The 19516-nt window shown below is 41.5% G+C and overlaps 1 pseudogene across 1 annotated transcript in view; it reads right to left on the minus strand.

Annotated features, from left to right (window-relative positions):
- Positions 1-297: 297 nt before the first annotated feature.
- LOC106603759 (uncharacterized) overlaps positions 298-19516 on the minus strand; it is a 34420-nt pseudogene continuing 15201 nt past the window's right edge. The window contains exons 5-8 of the transcript XR_014382829.1: positions 10021-10327; positions 9490-9587; positions 9177-9354; positions 298-1959 (exon numbers count right to left, since the gene is read on the minus strand). The product of XR_014382829.1 is annotated as an uncharacterized LOC106603759 (transcript). The remainder of the gene's footprint in view (positions 1960-9176; positions 9355-9489; positions 9588-10020; positions 10328-19516) is intronic.

Here is a 19516-nt window from a genome sequence, read left to right on the forward strand (position 1 = left end):
AGTCGTCAACTAAAGTGAATTCAACATGAAATCAACAAAAAAATGTCACCTGTCATTGGATTTAGGTTGCAAGAATAAAAAGACCTGATTTTACGTCTTTTAACAAATCCATTCAGTTTTCTACATTGATCTAAAATCATCACATGGATTTGTTTTGTTGAAATGACTTTGAAACAAAGTTTATTCAACCAGTGGGAGGCTTGTAAATAACCCCAGGAAACTGGAAGACAATGAGACAATGATAAACAGCAATCCGTGGGAGAGCTGTGGTGGATATTATAAAATAAGGATCTGCTGTAAGTCAAACCAAGATTCTTTATTTCTGAGCTCAGAGAGAATAACAGAGTTACACAGTGCAGTGTAGACAGTCTGAATTCCTGAAGCATTGGGTGATGAGAACATATCTTTATAGTTTCCTGTTCCTGGGAGGGACTTTATTCATACAAGTACACAGGAGCAAGCTGGTTTGCAACACAGGATGATACTCCCAAGAACAGGAGATTATAATAGGACAGTTTCACAAGGTTAGTCACATACTCAGTTATGTGGACACATACAATTAACATTTTCCATTAGTCTGAACATTTTAATTTCATTAAATCATCAGTGGGCCAACAATCTAAATGTAAACAATGGAGTAAATGCATCACATCCAAATATCACTTGATTATCTGTAGTGCTGGAGGAATGACACTCAGACAAACACACACACACACACACACACAAAAAAAAGGACCATTTAAACACATGGAATCTGATGTACTCTACATTCAAACTGATATTCTCCATATCCAATTTATGTTTTCTAATAAAAACATACAAATATATGTTTGAGTAGACTGTGTACAATTACATTTCTTATAGTATAAACAAGTAAACACATTCTCAGTCAACAACATAAGACAATGGGAGCAGTGTGTACGCGCTCTGATGAATTTTAAGTGTATGTGATGTGAATAACAAGTTTACACACTAGGATAAGTAATTATTCTCTCCTGTGTGGATTGTCATATGTTTTGTAAGTGACTGTGATAAGTAATATGTCTTCCCACAGTCTGAACATTTGTAAGGCTTCTCCCCTGCGTGAAGTCTCGTTTGTTCTTTCAGGCCTCCTAAATGGGTAAAATGCTTTGAACACTGGGAGCAGTGGTAAGGCTTCTCCTCTGTGTGTATTCGCACATGAACTCACAGGCTTTCTAAAAGGCTAACACTTTTTCCACACTGGGCACAATGGTATGGCTTCTCAAATGTGTGTAATTTGCTCATGGGCTTTCAGGTTTCCTGCATGGCCAAAACTCTTCCCACATTGGGTGCAATGGTATGGTGTCTCCCCTGTGTGTATTCGCTCGTGCACTTTGAGGGCGTCTAACCGATTAAAACTCTTTCCACACTGGGAGCAAGGGTGTGGCTTCGCTCCTGTGTGTATCCTCTCATGTCCTTTCATGCTACTTAAATGGGTAAAACTCTTTCCACAATGGGAGCAGTAGTAAGGCTTCTCCCCTGTGTGCAGTCTTATGTGTTCCTTCAGGCTTCCTGAATGGCTAAAACTCTTTCCACACTGGGCGCAATGGTATAACTTCTCCCCTGTATGTATTCGCTCATGAACTTTCAGGCTTCCTGACTGGCTAAAACTCTTACCACACTGGGCACAATGGTATGACTTCTCCCTTGTATGTATTCGCTCATGAACTTTCAGGCTTCCTGAATGGCTAAAACTCTTTCCACACTGGGAGCAATGGAAAGGCCTCTCCCCTGTATGTGTTCGCTGATGAGCTTTCAGATTTCCGAAGTGGCTAAAACTCTTTCCACAGTGGGAGCAATGGAAAGGCTTCTCCCCTGTTTGTGTCCTCTCATGTCTTTTCAGGCTTCCTAACTTGTTAAAACTCTTTCCAATCTGGGAGCAGAGGTGTCGTCTTGCTGGTTTGGATGTCTTTGGTTCCTCCAAGTTTGGTATTCCTCCTGCCAAAGACAGTGTTTATTTTAAGAGAGACCAGCATTAAATCTAAACATCATAACACTGCCTTGCTATGAGGTTTAATCCAAATCAGATCCCTCAATAAGAGGCCAATTTTCAAACATTACATAATTTAAAACAAATTATGTTGAACAGCTTCCTGGTAATTACTGATATGTTTACATTACTTATTTGATTAATTCTGTTAAATAAGTCAGAACACAAAACACTAAACAGTTCTATGACATGAGACACAGACGTCACTGGATTCCTATCAGCAGGTGGTTGTAAATATATAACCTTCATAGCTGTATGATACAGAATCCGACCTACACACTTCCTTAAACCTAAAATAAGTAAAGAAGTAATTTTGTGTGGAAGTCAAAAACATAGTTTTTTTTTTTTTTACACATTGGAGACGGACACAAAACACATCAGTAACATCTCCCGTTGTCGATAGGGTTGACACAATGGCTTTTTAAATGTTATTTAGATGTTGACACATATTTAACATTTTGACTATCATTAATGTCACGACAATTTGGGTAAAGTAAAAAATTTTACATATTTTGTTTGGGTAGATATTCCAAAAAATATAAATATGTAAAGTGTTGGTCCCCTGAACAAGGCAGTTAACCCACTGTTCCCCGGGCGCCGAAGATGTGGATGTCGAATAAGGCAGCCCCCCGCACCTCTCTGATTCAGAGGGGTTGGGTAAAATGCGGAAGACACATTTCAGTTGAAGGCATTCCGTTGTACAACTGACTAGGTATCCCCCTTTCCCTTTCCTAGTCAGGAAGGAGGAAATAAAGATAGCTCTCCACCGAGAGCCGGAAGTGCAACATTGTTGTGAAGCTTTGAAAAACACACCATCAGGTGTTTCAGACGGACAGACTGAAGTCAACAGCTCAGACCCTCCTCTCTCATTTTCCCTCTAATGCTTTTCACTGCTGCAGACTTTCTTTTTATCCTTTCAATGTTTGTTGGACTATTATTCCTCTGCCAGTTGTAGTTGGTGGGACATTTTAGTTAAAGGGAGTTTGCGTGAGAGCTCATGTTTATTGTCGTTTTGAATTATATTGATTTTGTGTGGGACTGTTTACATTTGGCAGAGAAGATTTTGGGACATTTTAAGGCCTTTGTTGTCTATGAACACACCCACCCACACACCCACCCATACCCTGCACTCCACCACTGGGAGGTAATACAGATTATTACCCCCCCTGCACTCCACCACTGGGAGGTAATACAGATTATTACCCCCCCCCCTGCACTCCACCACTGGGTGGTAATACAGATTATTACCCCCCCTGCACTCCACCACTGGGAGGTAATACAGATTATTACCCCTCTGCACTCCACCACTGGGAGGTAATACAGATGATTGCAAATCCTCTCATGTTGATGACTGGGTTCTTTCTTGCAAATTGTTTCAATAAAGTTGCCGTTAAATCGCTCTGCCATTATTATTGAATGAGGTATTATTGGTTGGGTTATCCCTAGGCTGTGACGGGTGTTTTATATGATGGGTCTTATGTTCTCTCCCCACTGGCTAGCTGGCCAACAGGCTCCACTCTAGTCTCTACTGGCTATCTGGCCAACAGGCTCCACTCTAGTCTCCACTGGCTATCTGGCCAACAGGTTCCACTCTAGTCTCCACTGGCTATCTGGCCAACAGGCTCCACTCGAGTCTCCACTGGCTATCTGGCCAACAGGCTACACTCTAGTCTCCACTGGCTATCTGGCCAACAGGCTACACTCTATTCAGTATCTTCTGCTGATGTGTGCCTGGTAGCGCTACTCTAATCTAATCTTTTATTTTTAGCAGGTTAATACCTGCCTGGCACCCCAACAAAATCTCTATCTTTACCCCCCTCTAACAATACCGCTACAGAATTAGCATAGTAGGCCATGTTTTATGTATTTATAAATTTTATTTCACCTTTATTTAACCAGGTAGGCTAGTTGAGAACAAATTCTCATTTGCAGCTGCGACCTGGCCAAGATAAAGCAAAGCAGTTCGACACATACAACACACAGTTACACATGGAACTTAAGGTTACCTGAAATATTTAGGACTAACTTATTCCTTGCCACCCATTCTGAAACTAACTGCAGCTCTTTGTCAAGTGTTGCTGTCATTTCAGTTGCAGGGGTAGCTGACGTGTACAGTGTGGAGTTATCAAAGCCAGTGGCATGTCATTAGTAAAGATTGAAAAAAGTAAGGTGCCTAGACAGCTGCCCCGGGGAACTCCTTTTTCTACCTTGATTTTGTTGGACAGGCTTCCATTAAAGAACACCCTCTGTGTTCTGTTAGACAGGTAGCTCTTTATCCACAATATAGCAGGGGGTGTAAAGCCATAACACAAGATTTTCCAGCAGCAGACTATGGTTGCATTGTATCTGGTCAAACAATTTTTTCAAAAAGTGTAATGGTTGGTAACAGGCTGATTGGTCAGCAATTTCAGCCAGTAAAGGGTGCTTTACTATTCTTAGGTAGCGGAATGACTTTTGCCTCCCTCCAGGCCTGAGGGAACACACTTTCTAGTAGGCTTAAATTGAAGATAAGGCAAATAGGAGTGGCAATATCATCCACTATTATCCTCACTCATTTTCCATCCACGCTGTCAGACCCCAGTGACTTGTCATTGTTGATAGACAACAATTGGTTCACCTCTTCCACACCTACTTTACAGATTCAAAATTACAATGCTTGTCTTTCATCATTTGGTCCAATATACTTGGATGTGTAGTGTTAGCGTTTGTTGCTGGCATGTCATGCCTAAATTTGCTAATCTTGCCAATGAAAAAATAATTCAAGTAGTTGGTAATATCAGTGGGTTTTGTGATGAATGAGCCATCTGATTCAATGAATGATGGAGCAGAGTTTGCCTTTTTGCCCAAAATTTCATTGAAGATGCTCCAAAGCTCTTTACAATCATTCTTGGTCATTTATCTTAGTTTTATAGTGTAGTTCATTCTTCTTTTTATTCAGTTTAGTCACATGATTTCTCAATTTGCAATACGTTTGCTGATCAGTTGTACAGCCAGACCTATTTGCCATGTCTTTTTTTGCCTCCCTCTACACCAGGCATTGCCAAACTGGGGTACGCCAAATAAAAATGGGGGATATACAGTCCACAAACAGTCCAGGGATATACATTTGGGCGAGTTTTCTTTCCTCGCCCGAGTAGCCTCGTTTCACTGCCAAAAATAAAATTAAACCATCTAGTGTTCAGCGAAATAACAACACAATGTCAAATACAGGTAGCCTAAATAATTAACATCCAATCACATTAACCGTTACTCTCTCGCGGGAATTCCACTAACGGTCCGTATGTAGCCAAACGTAGCTGCTGCTCATGTTGGTATCTGTACTGACGGCGCAAAAGCCATGACAGGGAAACATAGTGGAGTGGTAACGCGCGTGCAAGCAGTTGCTCCCGACGCCACTTGGGTACACTGCAGCATCCACCGAGAGGCTCTTGCTGCCAAGGGAATACCTTACTGCTTGAAAGACATTTTGGACACTACAGTGAAAATGGTTAACTGATCTCTCGTGTATTTTCTGCACTATGCAATGATATGGGCAGCGACCATGTAACGATTTTACAACATACAGAAGCGCGCTATTATCAAGGGCACAAAGTATTGACACATTTTAAATACAATTTAAGACTGAAACTCTCTCCAATACAACCCAACATTGCAGTTATGTGCATCCTTTCAAGCACACCCTTCTCAATAACCTGTGGTGAGTTATTTACACATTTCGAGGAACAAATCAGGTTTAATATGTAAGATGGTTAAATAAAAAGCAAAATAATTGATTATTATAATATTATTATTTGTGCGCTGGTCCTATAAGAACTCTTATAGGACGAGCTGGGTTTTGACAAACTCACACTCATTCTTATGTTTAATAAATGTATCGTATAGTGTGTGTGTAGCAGGCTTACAATGATGGCAAAAAACTACACTTGAGAGTGCACTGAACCTGGTGCTAGAGGGGGTACAGCTGGAGGTTGAATGTTTGAAGGGGTACGGGACTATAAAACGTTTGGGAACCTCTGCATTTACACCACACAATTTTCTATTCCTCATCAATCCACGTGGATTTAACAGTTTTTACAGTAATTTTCCTAATGGGTGCATGCTTATTAGTAACTGGGATAAGGAATGTCATAAATGTGTCAAAGGCAGCGTCTGGTTGCTCATCATTACACACCACAGACAAACAGATATTATTTACATCAATAACATAGGAATCACTACAAAACTTATTTTATGACCTCTTATACACAATATTAGGCCCAGCCTTTGGAACTGTGGTTTTCCTAGATATGGTTATTATATTGTGATCACTACATCTGATGGATTAGGATACTGCTCTAAAACCCATTTCTGCAGCATTGGTAAAGATATGATCAAAACATGTTGATGATTTCATTCCTGTACTGTTTGTAACTACCCTGGTAGGTTGATTGATAACCTGAACCATGTTGAAGGCACAAGTTACAGTTTGAAGCTTTCTCTTGAGTGGGCAGCCGGATCACAGCTTTCCTCCAGTATTAGTTAATTAATTAACAGTGTCTTGAGTTTTGTTTGCCTGTTCTAGAGTCTTGTAAAGATAGGAGGGTTGACTGGGACAGGCAATGTAACATCCATAATGTTTTAAGGAAAAGCTTTTGTAAAATATGCACCTTTTTATTTTTTTATTTCACCTTTATTTAACCAGATAGGCAAGTTGAGAACAAGTCCTCATTTACAATTGCGACCTGGCCAAGATAGAACAAAGCAGTTCGACAACATACAAAAACACAGAGTTACACATGCAGTAAAACAACATACAATCAATGATACAGTAGAAAAATAAGACTATATACAATGTGAGCAAATGATGTGAGATAAGGGAGGTAAAGGCAAAAAAGGCCATGGTGGCAGAGTATATACAGTATAGCAAGTAAAACACTGGAATGGTAGATTTGTTATTTGAAGAAAGTTCAAAGTTAAAATATAAATAATATGGTGCAAAGGAGCAAAATAAATAAAATAAATAAATCAGTAGGGGAAGAGGTAGTAGTTTGGGCTAAATTATAGATGGGCTAGGTACAGGTGCAGTGATCTGTGAGCTGCTCTGACAGCTGGTGCTTAAAGCTAGTGAGGGAGATAAGTGTTTCCAGTTTCAGAGATTTTTGTAGTTCGTTCCAGTCATTGGCAGCAGAGAACTGGAAGGAGAGACGACCAAAGGAGGAGTTGGCTTTAGGGGTGACCAGAGAGATATACCTGCTGGAGCGCGTGCTACAGGTGGGTGCTGCTATGGTGACCAGTGAGCGGAGATAATGGGGGGACTTTACCTAGCAGGGTCTTGTAGATGACCTGGAGCCAATGTGTTTGGCGACGATTATGAAGCGAAGGCCAGCCAACGAGAGCGTACAGGTCGCAGTGGAGGGTAGTATATGGGGCTTTGGTGACAAAACGGATGGCACTGTGATAGACTGCATCCAGCTTGTTGAGTAGGGTATTGGAGGCTATTTTGTAAATTACATCGCCGAAGTCGAGGATTGGTAGGATGGTCAGTTTTATGAGGGTATGTTTGGCAGCATGAGTGAAGGATGCTTTGTTGCGAAATAGGAAGCCAATTCTAGATTTAACTTTGGATTGGAGATGTTTGATGTGAGTCTGAAAGGAGAGTTTACAGTCTAACCAGACACCTAGGTATTTGTAGTTGTCCACAAATTCTAAGTCAGAACCGTCCAGAGAAGTGATGCTGGACAGGCGGGCAGGTACAGGCAGCGATCGGTTGAAGAGCATGCATTTAGTTTTACTTGTATTTAGGAGCAGTTGGAGACCACGGAAGGAGAGTTGTATGGCATTGAAGCTCGTCTGGAGGGTTGTTAACACAGTGTCCAAAGAAGGGCCAGAAGTATACAGAATGGTGTCGTCTGCGTAGAGGTGGATCAGAGATTCACCAGCAGCAAGAGCGACATCATTGATGTATACAGAGAAAAGAGTTGGCCCAAGAATTGAACCCTGTGGTACCCCCATAGAGACTGCCAGAGGTCCGGACAGCAGGCCCTCCGATTTGACACACTGAACTCTATCAGAGAAGTAGTTGGTGAACCAGGCGACGCAATCGTTTGAGAAACCAAGGCTACTGAGTCTGCCGATGAGGATGTGGTGATTAACAGAGTCAAAAGCTTTGGCCAGGTCAATGAATACGGCAGCACAGTATTGTTTCTTATCGATGGCGGTTACGATGTCGTTTAGGACCTTGAGCGTGGCTGAGGTGCACCCATGACCAGCTCTGAAACCAGATTGCATAGTGGAGAGGGTGCGGTGGGATTCGAAATGGTCGGTAATCTGTTTGTTGACTTGGCTTTCGAAGACCTTAGAAAGGCAGGGTAGGATGGATATAGGTCTGTAGCAATTTGGGTCAAGAGTGTCACCTCCTTTGAAGAGGGGGATGACAGCAGCTGTTTTCCAATCTATGGGAATCTCAGACGACACGAAAGAGAGGTTGAACAGGCTAGTAATAGGGGTTGCAATAATTTCGGCAGATAATTTTAGAAAGAAAGTGTCCAGATTGTCAAGCCCAGCTGATTTGTAGGGGTCTAGATTTTGCAGCTCTTTCAGAACATCAGCTGAATGGATTTGGGAGAAGGAGAAATGGGGGAGGCTTGGGCGAGTAGCTGTGGGGGGTGCAGTGCTGTTGAATGCAGTAGGGGTAGCCAGGTGGAAAGCATGGCCAGCCGTAGAAAAATGCTTATTGAAATTCTCAATTATAGTGGGCTTATCGGTGGTGACAGAGTTTCCTATCCTCAGTGCAGTGGGCAGTTGGGAGGTGTTCTTATTCTCCATGGACTTTACAATGTCCCAGAACTTTTTAGAGTTTGAGTTGCAGGAAGCAAATTTCTGTTTGAAAAAGCTAGCCTTGGCGTTTCTAACTGCCTGTGTGTATTGGTTTCTAACTTCCCTTACATTACCTTACATTGGATCATATTGAAACTTTCTCTAAAGCTAACTTTCATCAAGGTTTTATATGGTCTATTGGTTTCTCTCTTTTCATTGGCAGAATCCTTTTTCAGTGTTATGATATTCATAACATCCATATCCACCAGTCTATCTTCATGTCAACTAACAGAACTCTGCTGGTTGTCCTGGTAACAGATACCAGTGGGCAGATCTATGGTATTTGTTCAAACTAAACTACAGCACTTACTTTGATGAGTCAAATCTGATCCTTTCTTCTCTTCTCCTCCTCTCACAGTTCCACTCAGCCCCGTTGTTTTCCTGCAGTCCACCAGCAGCACAGACAACCTCTTCATACCCAGCAGTAAGGCGCTACCGGGAGAGGCATGACACGGGGACTCCAGGAGGGCGAAAGGGCTAGCGTTGTCCTGGTAACCATAGAGAGGGGACACAGACACATATCATTATGGATGCTGATGTCACTGTTGTCATAAAATGCTTTACAGAAACCCAACCCAGACCCCGATAGAGCAAGCTGTATGCTAGACCAGACCAAGCTGTACCATCTGGTGTTCTGATCTGGAGAGACTCTTCTCTGCCTCGTCAGCATCAGGATGATGTTGAGGCTCCCCAGAGGATCCACCATAGTCATGTATCTCTCCTGTGTGAATGAGAACATCAAACATCAAACTTATGATCTTCTATTGCAAGCATAGGGTCTTACAAGAGCTATTAATATGTCTAAAAAGGGCCTAAATTGGCCACTTTCATTATGTTTTATCAAAATATTGTTTATGATGCAAATGTAAAAGGGTCGTTCCATGAAATCGGTGCCCTTTGATATTTTAAATAGAAATTATGAACCAATATTGCATTTTAAAAGCCTGTTGTATTAGATGAAGTGTAATTTTATATAGACAACAAAGATAATTAAATACATCTCATTTAAAAGTCACAAAAATATATGAACCAATGGCAGATTACACCTTAAACAATTCCAACAGTACTGTACATATTCAAGTGTAGAACTTCAGTAGAATGTCCCTTTAAAACAACTGCAAAGTTTGTGTCCCTGTTTTTAACCCAGTACTCACTGGTGTAAATCTGATATTCAGCCTCCTCCTCCTCCTTTTTCACTCCTAAAACGTCTTCCTCCTCTTTTGAGATAGCCTCCTCTTCCACTCCAAAAGGTTCTTCCTCTTCTTTCAATGTTATGGCATCTTCCTCCTTTTTGATTCTGAAAGCTTCTACCTCCTCCTCTTCCACTCTGACAACCTCTTTCCCATCTTCCTCTTTCACTGTAATATCATCCTCTTCTTCTTTCAATGTGATAGCCTCCTCTTTCTCCTTTTTCATTCTGAAAGTTTCTTCCTCTCCTTTCACCAGAACTTCTTTCTCCGTCTAGTTTAGTGAGCTCATGCTGCGGGCGATTAGCTTAGTGCAGTATCAATTTAACACATTTGCTAATTTAACAAGCAAATTACGTTTAAAAGAACGACTAGATAGGTAAACAGAATTATGTTCTAAACACTAAGATTAATATACACAAGATTGGTCTATAGATCTTCAATGTTTCGGTTTTGTGTTCGCTAGCAAACCACCGCGTTGGTTGAATCAGAAGCCTTTTGTCGCTGTTGAAGAAGCCTCCAGTTCCGTCCACTAGATTATACGTCACGCAAGAAGCATCACCTGAAATACTCACATCGCCATCTGCTGACTGGAGTGGGTAACACAGATTGGAAAACTGTCAAAAGAAGTAATTTTAAAACAACCAGATGTTATGTTTTCTCTTACAGCCAATACTTTCCTCCAGGGTTGACCTGCCCATTAGGCAGGATTAGGTGACAGATTGAAGAGGGTGGCATATTCCGAGCTAAATTGACCAAGGCTCATAGCTAACAACACATAATAACACCTCACATAATGCTGCCCAAATACAATGAATATTATCTCACCCAGTGGCATATGGGCTATTTAGGTGAGTGTTGGTGTTGCCACATGAAGCAGTTTGCATAAGGCAACATGGACAGATAGGGCTCTACCTGTGTAGAGCACATGCCCCTTTACCCTCCCTGTCTCTAAAGTGCCCTTTTGGGTGGTGGTATAATTTGTATTGATTTTTTACCATAGTTATTCTGAACCCACTGCCTGCAAGTTGTCGTTATCTACACTCCAAAAAATGAAAATATCTTCAATTACTTTCGATTTTTCTCAGACTTCAAAAGTGGTCTCCTGATGTGGTTTAAGTATTGTTGTGGACTTAGAACATCTAATGTTTTTGTTTTTCTATTAACAGTGTGATTTAGAGAGAAAAACAGAAAAACTTGGACAAATCAGAAACCTGGAAAAACTAAATGGAGAATATATATATTTTTTTAAACGGAATTAGGTTAAAAAAAAAATCTTTTAAAACAGGGCCCTAAATATTCTATTAATTTTCTCATGTTACTGGATTATCTAGGGATGGTGTAGAGCAACAGCTGTATCCTGAAGTGACCTTTAACCTCCCTTCTCCTCAATACTTCTTCCACTGGATCAAAGCTTCAGCCAAGTAGGATACATGATAGTGGCAACACATGGAGTCTGGTTGGATATAGTCATACTAGGATACATGATAGTGGAAACACATGGAGTAGGGATGGATATAGTCATAGTAGGATACATGATAGTGGAAACACATGGAGTCTGGTTGGATATAGTCATGGTAGGATACATGATAGTGGAAACACATGGAGTCTGGTTGGATATAGTCATGGTAGGATACATGATAGTGGAAACACATGGAGTCTGGTTGGATATAGTCATGGTAGGATACATGATAGTGGAAACACATGGAGTCTGGTTGGATATAGTCATGGTAGGATACATGATAGTGGCAACACAAAGAGTAGGGTTTGATATAATCATGGTAGGATACATGATAGTGGCAACACAAAGAGTAGGGTTTGATATAATCATGGTAGGATACATGATAGTGGCAACACAAAGAGTAGGGTTTGATATAGTAATGGTAGGATACATGATAGTGGCAACAAATGGAGTAGTGTTTGATATAGTAATGGTAAGCAAAATACTTTACTCAACATATTGAGCAGCTTTCTGTTGCGGGGTCTTTTTATGATAGCACACCCCATCACACACATGGTTATGGGCTTTAAAAAAGAAGACACCAGTACCATGTCAGATATAGTTTAAATGTATTCATTTTTCAGTTTGTATCCCAATATGACACTTGAAATACATCACAGAAGACTGAAATGTAACAAAACTCCTATTGTGTTTTTTGAACTGTACACCGAGATGCTCAGTTGGTCAATATTCCCCTCCAGTGATTCCCCAACATCTTGTGAACATCTTGTGAACATCTTGTGAACATGGCCCCAAAAATGGAGCAGATATCTAATACCAGTCTATCTTTATAGACATTTATCCAAAACAAGGCTTAAGCCTTTTTATGACCAAATTCAGTCTTTCGTGTGGACAATATTTTTTTTATGTTTTCATGAGTGTTTGATATTAAGTCCCCAAATGGTCAAAAACCTCTTCAAATAGAAGAACGTTTATAACACAAAATATCTTACAGGTAGGCCATCTCTCACTCTCTCTCATCATGTCACAAGCTGACAGGCTCCCAGAGGAAGGGCAATAAAAGGCCCCAGCTCACTCAACTGCCCCTCCCCTCTCCAACAGCCATCAACCCAGAACATCCTGAAGACAGAACATCTAAAAGATCTGGGAATCCTTTCTTCCTCATGGAGCTTTTTGAAAGTGAGCTGAATATTCAATGTGATGTTTGTACAGTGCCTTCAGAAAATATTCAGACACCATGACTTTTTCCACATTTTGTTATGTTATAGCCTTATTCTAAAATGAAATATATATATATATATATACTGCTCAAAAAAATAAAGGGAACACTTAAACAACACATCCTAGATCTGAATGAAAGAAACAATCTTATTAAATACTTTTTTCTTTACATAGTTGAATGTGCTGACAACAAAATCACACAAAAATAATCAATGGAAATACAATTTATCAACCCATGGAGGTCTGGATTTGGAGTCACACTCAAAATTAAAGTGGAAAACCACACTACAGGCTGATCCAACTTTGATGTAATGTCCTTAAAACAAGTCAAAATGAGGCTCAGTAGTGTGTGTGGCCCCCACGTGCCTGTATGACCTCCATACAACGCCTGGGCATGCTCCTGATGAGGTGGCGGATGGTCTCCTGAGGGATCTCCTCCCAGACCTGGACTAAAGCATCCGCCAACTCCTGGACAGTCTGTGGTGCAACGTGGCGTTGGTGGATGGAGCGAGACATGATGTCCCAGATGTGCTCAATTGGATTCAGGTCTGGGGAACGGGCGGGCCAGTCCATAGCATCAATGCCTTCCTCTTGCAGGAACTGCTGACACACTCCAGCCACATGAGGTCTAGCATTGTCTTGCATTAGGAGGAACCCAGGGCCAACCGCACCAGCATATGGTCTCACAAGGGGTCTGAGGATCTCATCTCGGTACCTAATGGCAGTCAGGCTACCTCTGGCGAGCACATGGAGGGCTGTGCGGCACCCCAAAGAAATGCCACCCCACACCATGACTGACCCACCGCCAAACTGGTCATGCTGGAGGATGTTGCAGGCAGCAGAACGTTCTCCACGGCGTCTCCAGACTCTGTCACGTCTGTCACGTGCTCAGTGTGAACCTGCTTTCATCTGTGAAGAGCACAGGGCGCCAGTGGAGAATTTGCCAATCTTGGTGTTCTCTGGCAAATGCCAAACGTCCTGCACGGTGTTGGGCTGTAAGCACAACCCCCACCTGTGGACGTCGGGCCCTCATACCACCCTCATGGAGTCTGTTTCTGACCGTTCGAGCAGACACATGCACATTTGTGGCCTGCTGGAGGTCATTTTGCAGGGCTCTGGCAGTGCTTGTCCTGCTCCTCCTTGCACAAAGGCGGAGGTAGCTGTCCTGCTGCTGGGATGTTGCCCTCCTACGGCCTCCTCCACGTCTCCTGATGTACTGGCCTGTCTCCTGGTAGCGCCTCCATGCTCTGGATACTACGCTGACAGACACAGCAAACCTTCTTGCCATAGCTCGCATTGATGTGCCATCCTGGATGAGCTGCACTACCTGAGCCACTTGTGTGGGTTGTAGACTCCGTCTCATGCTACCACTAGAGTGAAAGCACCGCCAGCATTTAAAAGTGACCAAAACATCAGCCAGGAAGCATAGGAACTGAGAAGTGGTCTGTGGTCCCCACCTGAAGAACCACTCCTTCATTGGGGGTGTCTTGCTAATTGCCTATCATTTCCACCTGTTGTCTATTCCATTTGCACAACAGCATGTGAAATGTATTGTCAATCAGTGTTGCTTCCTAAGTGGACAGTTTGATTTCACAGAAGTGTGATTGACTTGGAGTTACATTGTGTTGTTTAAGTGTTCCCTTTATTTTTTTGAGCAGTGTATATATTCAGCAATCTACACACAATAGCGCATAACTTGGGGCGGCAGGTAGCCTATTGGTTAAAGCATTGGGCTAGTAACAAAAAGGTTGATCGATGGAATCCCCGAGCTGACAAGGTAAAAATCTGTTGTTCTGCCCTTGAACAAGGCAGTTAACCCACTGTTCATGTAACGGTTGTCGTCGGGGATAGAGGACCAAAACGCAGCAGGAACGTTGATGCTCATCTTGTTAATTTATTTTAAATCAAGAGAACACCAAAATAACTAAATGAAGAACTCAGGAACAACAAAACAGTCTTGTCATGCACACTCAGCAAAACAAGAAACAATCTCCCACAACACTACACCAAACAATTACCCATATATAGGACTCAATCAGAGGCAACGAGAAACACCTGCCTCCAATTGAGAGTCCAGCACCCAAACCTAAACATAGAAAACCTAAACTAGACAGAATGCAGAAATACAACCTAGAACATACTAACCTAGAACATACACCCAAAACCCAGGAACACATAAATCAAACAGCCCTCTACAACACACACACACACAAAACCCCCACCATACAAAACAAACATCCCTCTGCCACGTCCTGACCAAAATACTAAACAACTACTCCCTCTGCTGGTCAGGACGTGACAGTTCAGCGGTAGGCCATCACTGTAAATAAGAATTTGTTCTTAACTGACTTGCCTAGTTAAATATAAAACATTTAAATGACAAAGCAAAAACAGGTTTTTAGAAACATTTATTAAAGATAAAAAAATATACCTTCTTTACATAACAGTATCTATTCAGAGTAAAAACCAAGCCATGAGGTATAAGGAATTGTCTGTAGAGCTCCGAAACAGGATTGGGTCGAGGCACAGATCTGGGGAAGGGTACCACCACATTTCTGCAGAACACAGTGGCCTCCATCATTCTAAAATGGAAGAAGGTTGGAACCACCAAGACTCTTCCTAGAGCTGGCTGCCTGGCCAAACTGAGCAGTCGGGGGAGATGGACCTTGGTCAGGGAGGTGACCAAGAACCCGATGGTCACTCTGACAGAGCTCTAGAGTTCCTCTGTGGAGATGGGAGAACCTTCCAGAAGGACAACCATCTCTCCACCACTCCACCAATCAAGCCTTTATGGTAGAGTGGCCTGACGGAAGCCACTCCTCAATAAAATGCACATGACAGCCCACTTGGAGTTTACCAAAAGGCACCTAAAGGACTCTCAGACCATGAGAAACAAGAATCTCTGGTCTGATGAAGTCAAGATTGAACTCTTTGGCCCGAATGCCAAGCGTCACGTCTGGAGGAAACCTGGCATCATCCCTAGGGTGCAGCATGATGGTGGCAGTGTCATGCTGTGGGAATGTTTTTCAGCAGCAGAGACTGGGAGATTAGTCAGGATCATGGGAAAGATGAACCGAGCAAAGTACAGAGAGATCCTTGATGAAAACCTGATCCAGAGCGCTCAGGACCTCAAACTGAGGGCGAAGGTTCACCTTCCAACAGGACAACAACCCTAAGCACACCGCCAAGACAATGCAGTAGTGGCTTCGGGACAAGTCTCTGGTCTCTGAATGTCCTTGAGTGGCCGAGCCAGAGCCCGGACCTGAAAATAGCTGTGCAGCAACGCTCCCCATACAACCTGACTGTCATGGTCGTCATAATGATGGGACCAAAACGCAGCGGGTGCAGTGCTCATCTTCTTCTTTTTAATTTAATAAACGTGAACACTTAACAAAAATAACAAACAACAACGAAAACAGTCCTGTAAGGCTACACAGCTATACATAGAAACAACTACCCACAAAACACAATGACAAAAACCCCTACTTAAATATGGCCTCCAATTAGAAGCAACTAAGAACAGCTGCCTCCAATTGAAGGCCAAACCAAAAACCCTGAACATAGAAATAGAAATACTAGAATTACAAACATAGAAAATCCCCCAAATCCCAAAACAAACACACCCCTGCCACATCCTGACCAACTAATATAACAAAAATGACCCCTTTACTGGTCAAGACGTGACACTGACAGAGCTTGAGAGGATCTGCAGAGAAGAATGTGAGAAACTCTACAAATACAGGTTTGCCAAGCTTGTAGCGTCATACCCAAGAAGAGTCAAATCTGTAATCGCTGCCAAAGGTGCTTCAACAAAGCACTGAGTAAAGGGTCTGAATACTTATGTAAATGTTATTTTTCAGTTTTTTTATTTTTAATAAATTAGCAACAATTTCTAAAGACCCGTTTTTGTTTTGTCATTATGGGGTATTGTGTGTCGATTGAAGGCTGTAACGTAACAAAACGTAACAAAATGTGGAAAAAGTCAAGGGGTTTCAATACTTTCTGAAGGCACTGTATATAGTGTATATAATAATGTATATAGTGTATATAATAATGTATATAGCCATGTTATGAAGTATGAAAAGGCTTGTTCATTCACATGTCATGAATTCACTATGACATCATCATATTTGTATACACCCTAATTAATAAACTTTGGACGGAAACATGGTTATTATTTATTTAACAAGGCAAGTCAACTGAGAACACATTGTCATTTCCAGCAACAACCTGGGGAATAGTCACAGGGGAGAGGGGATGATTGAGCTAATTATAAACTGGGGATGATTAGATGACCATGATGGTATGAGACCAGATTGGGAAATAATCCAAGACACCAGGGTTAACACCCCTACTCTTATTATAAATGCAATGGGATTTTTAGTGACCACAGAGAGTCAAGACACCCGTTTAACGTCCCATCCGAAAGATGGCACCCTACACAAGGCAATGTCCCCAATCTGAATACTTTCCAAAGGCACTGTAAGTGATTGAGGAGAGACCATCATTGCTATATTCTAACTAAAATTATTGATCCATAAGATAACACATGACCAAAGCAAGGCATGACCATTTAGAAATAAAACAGTAGTCCTAATGATAAATATAATCTAATAAACAAATGTTTGCATAACCAACCAGGACCAACCCTGCTTAGCTTCAGAAGCAAGCCAGCTGTGGGATGTAGAGTGGCTTGCTGCTGGCTCCAAAATCAAGCTATATATATAGCCTAATTATTTTCCCCTCACGAAGCTCTGGTCAACAGTGGATGTAGTGCACTGCTGCCACCACCAGGCCTGGAGGGCATTTTGACTTAGCAAGCTAGCTGTGTTAGCGAGCTAGCTGTGTTAGCAAGCTAGCTGTGTTAGTAAGCTAGCTGTGTTGCTAAAAACGTAGCAGCAAGCTAACTGGCAACCGATCAACATATTGTGTGTATTAAACATTCATACTGGACTGTAACAGCTAGCTAACTGACTACTGATCAACCTCTTGTGTGTATTGAACATTCATATTGGACTGTAGCAGCTAGCTAACTGGCTAGTGATCAACAAAAAAGGAATACCTAGGATAGGATAAAGTAATCCTTCTAACCCCCCCCCCCCCCCCCCCCGTAAAAGATTTAGATGCACTATTGTAAAGTGGTTGTTCCACTGGATATCATAAGGTGAATGCACCAATTTGTAAGTCGCTCTGGATAAGAGCGTCTGCTAAATGACTTAAATGTAATGTAAATGTAACCTATTGTGTGTATTGAACATTCATATTGGACAGCCTTACATATAGAGTAGCACCACCCCCCATCAGCCCATTCTCTTCTTGATGTCAAAGCTGCAGTGTATTGTTGCTATAGGAGTTTATGATTAATAATCCTATTAATTTCAAGCCCCACTAAGATGTCACCATACTATTCCTTTAAAGCCCCTCTGTCAGATATAAATTATCAGAGTGGGAAACCAACTGAAATGGAAAGAATGGAGCAAATGGATCACTATCAGAAGGGTGTATTATGACATCAGATAGAACTACTCAGACATTCCAAATATCACCTGATTAGAGGGGAGTATTATGACATCAAAACTACTCAAACATTCCAAATATCACTTGATTATCAGAGGGGTGTATTATGACATCATATAGAACTATTCAGACATTCCAAATCAGGCTTCATCCATATCATGAAGGTGGATATTGATCCAACCATTTCAAAAGTAATGACCAGGCTGATGGAAACAGGATATGCCTTTCCAATTTTATAAATGCAGACAGACAATTTGTTAGTTCCTTTTACATGGTGGGGTTATTTTGTGTCAGTAAACATGTATAAGTGAGAATTGGCGGTGGAAACTCCTTTATGAGCAAATATTTATATAACCATCACATCTTAGTTAACTTGGAGTCACGTGACGATATATTGTGTGGTCCTCCCACTACGACATGGGAACCCATGTAGTTTATTAGGCTACAGATTAAATACATGATGAACGTGATGAGCTTGACGCTCCTTTCCAATACATAGTGATGGTCTTATTCTGTTGACATGATGATTGATGCTTGGTTGCCATTTGACAATAAAATAATATGGCTCTTATCCATAATAATCTCATTATGTAGGTAGCCTACCAGCACTGTAATGTGAGCTGCTGGCTACAGTGCACAGGACAAGAGGACGTTTTCTATATAACTCAACGTTTATAAAACCATTAGTAGAGTTGAAAATGTGATGGAAACCCATTTAACTTGCATTTTGGGAATTTAACAGCAAAATATTTTTTGGGTCACTTAAAGCCTTTTACCAGCAGTAAGTCTGTCTGATAGAAACATTTCTGGTGGAAAAATGCATATATTGTTTAATGCAGATTTTAGAATATTCACATGAAAATCTGTCGCAAATTGCATGGAAACTAAGCACAGACACAGGCAGAGACGTCAGTTCAACATCTAGTTTCTATTTACATTTCTTTGAGTCGTCAACTAAAGTGAATTCAACACAAAATGTCACCTGTCATTGGATTTAGGTTGCAAGTCTATGAAAATGTTTTGTGTTCTGTTGAAATGACGTGGAAACGTTTATTTAACCAGTTTGAGGCTTGTAAATTCCCCCAGGAAAGTCAAACAAGAAACTCTTCATTGAGACAATAATAATACCACAATCCGTGGGCTAGTTGTGGTGGATATTATAAAATAAGGATCTGCTGGAGTCCAAGTCAAACCAAAATTCTTTATTTTTTAGCTCAGAGAGAATAACAGTTACTCATCGCAGCGTAGACAGTCTGAATTCCG

The sequence above is a fragment of the Salmo salar genome, chromosome 02 (assembly GCF_965601325.2).
Source record: "Salmo salar chromosome 02, fSalSal1, whole genome shotgun sequence".
Taxonomy (NCBI): Eukaryota; Metazoa; Chordata; class Actinopteri; order Salmoniformes; family Salmonidae; genus Salmo; species Salmo salar.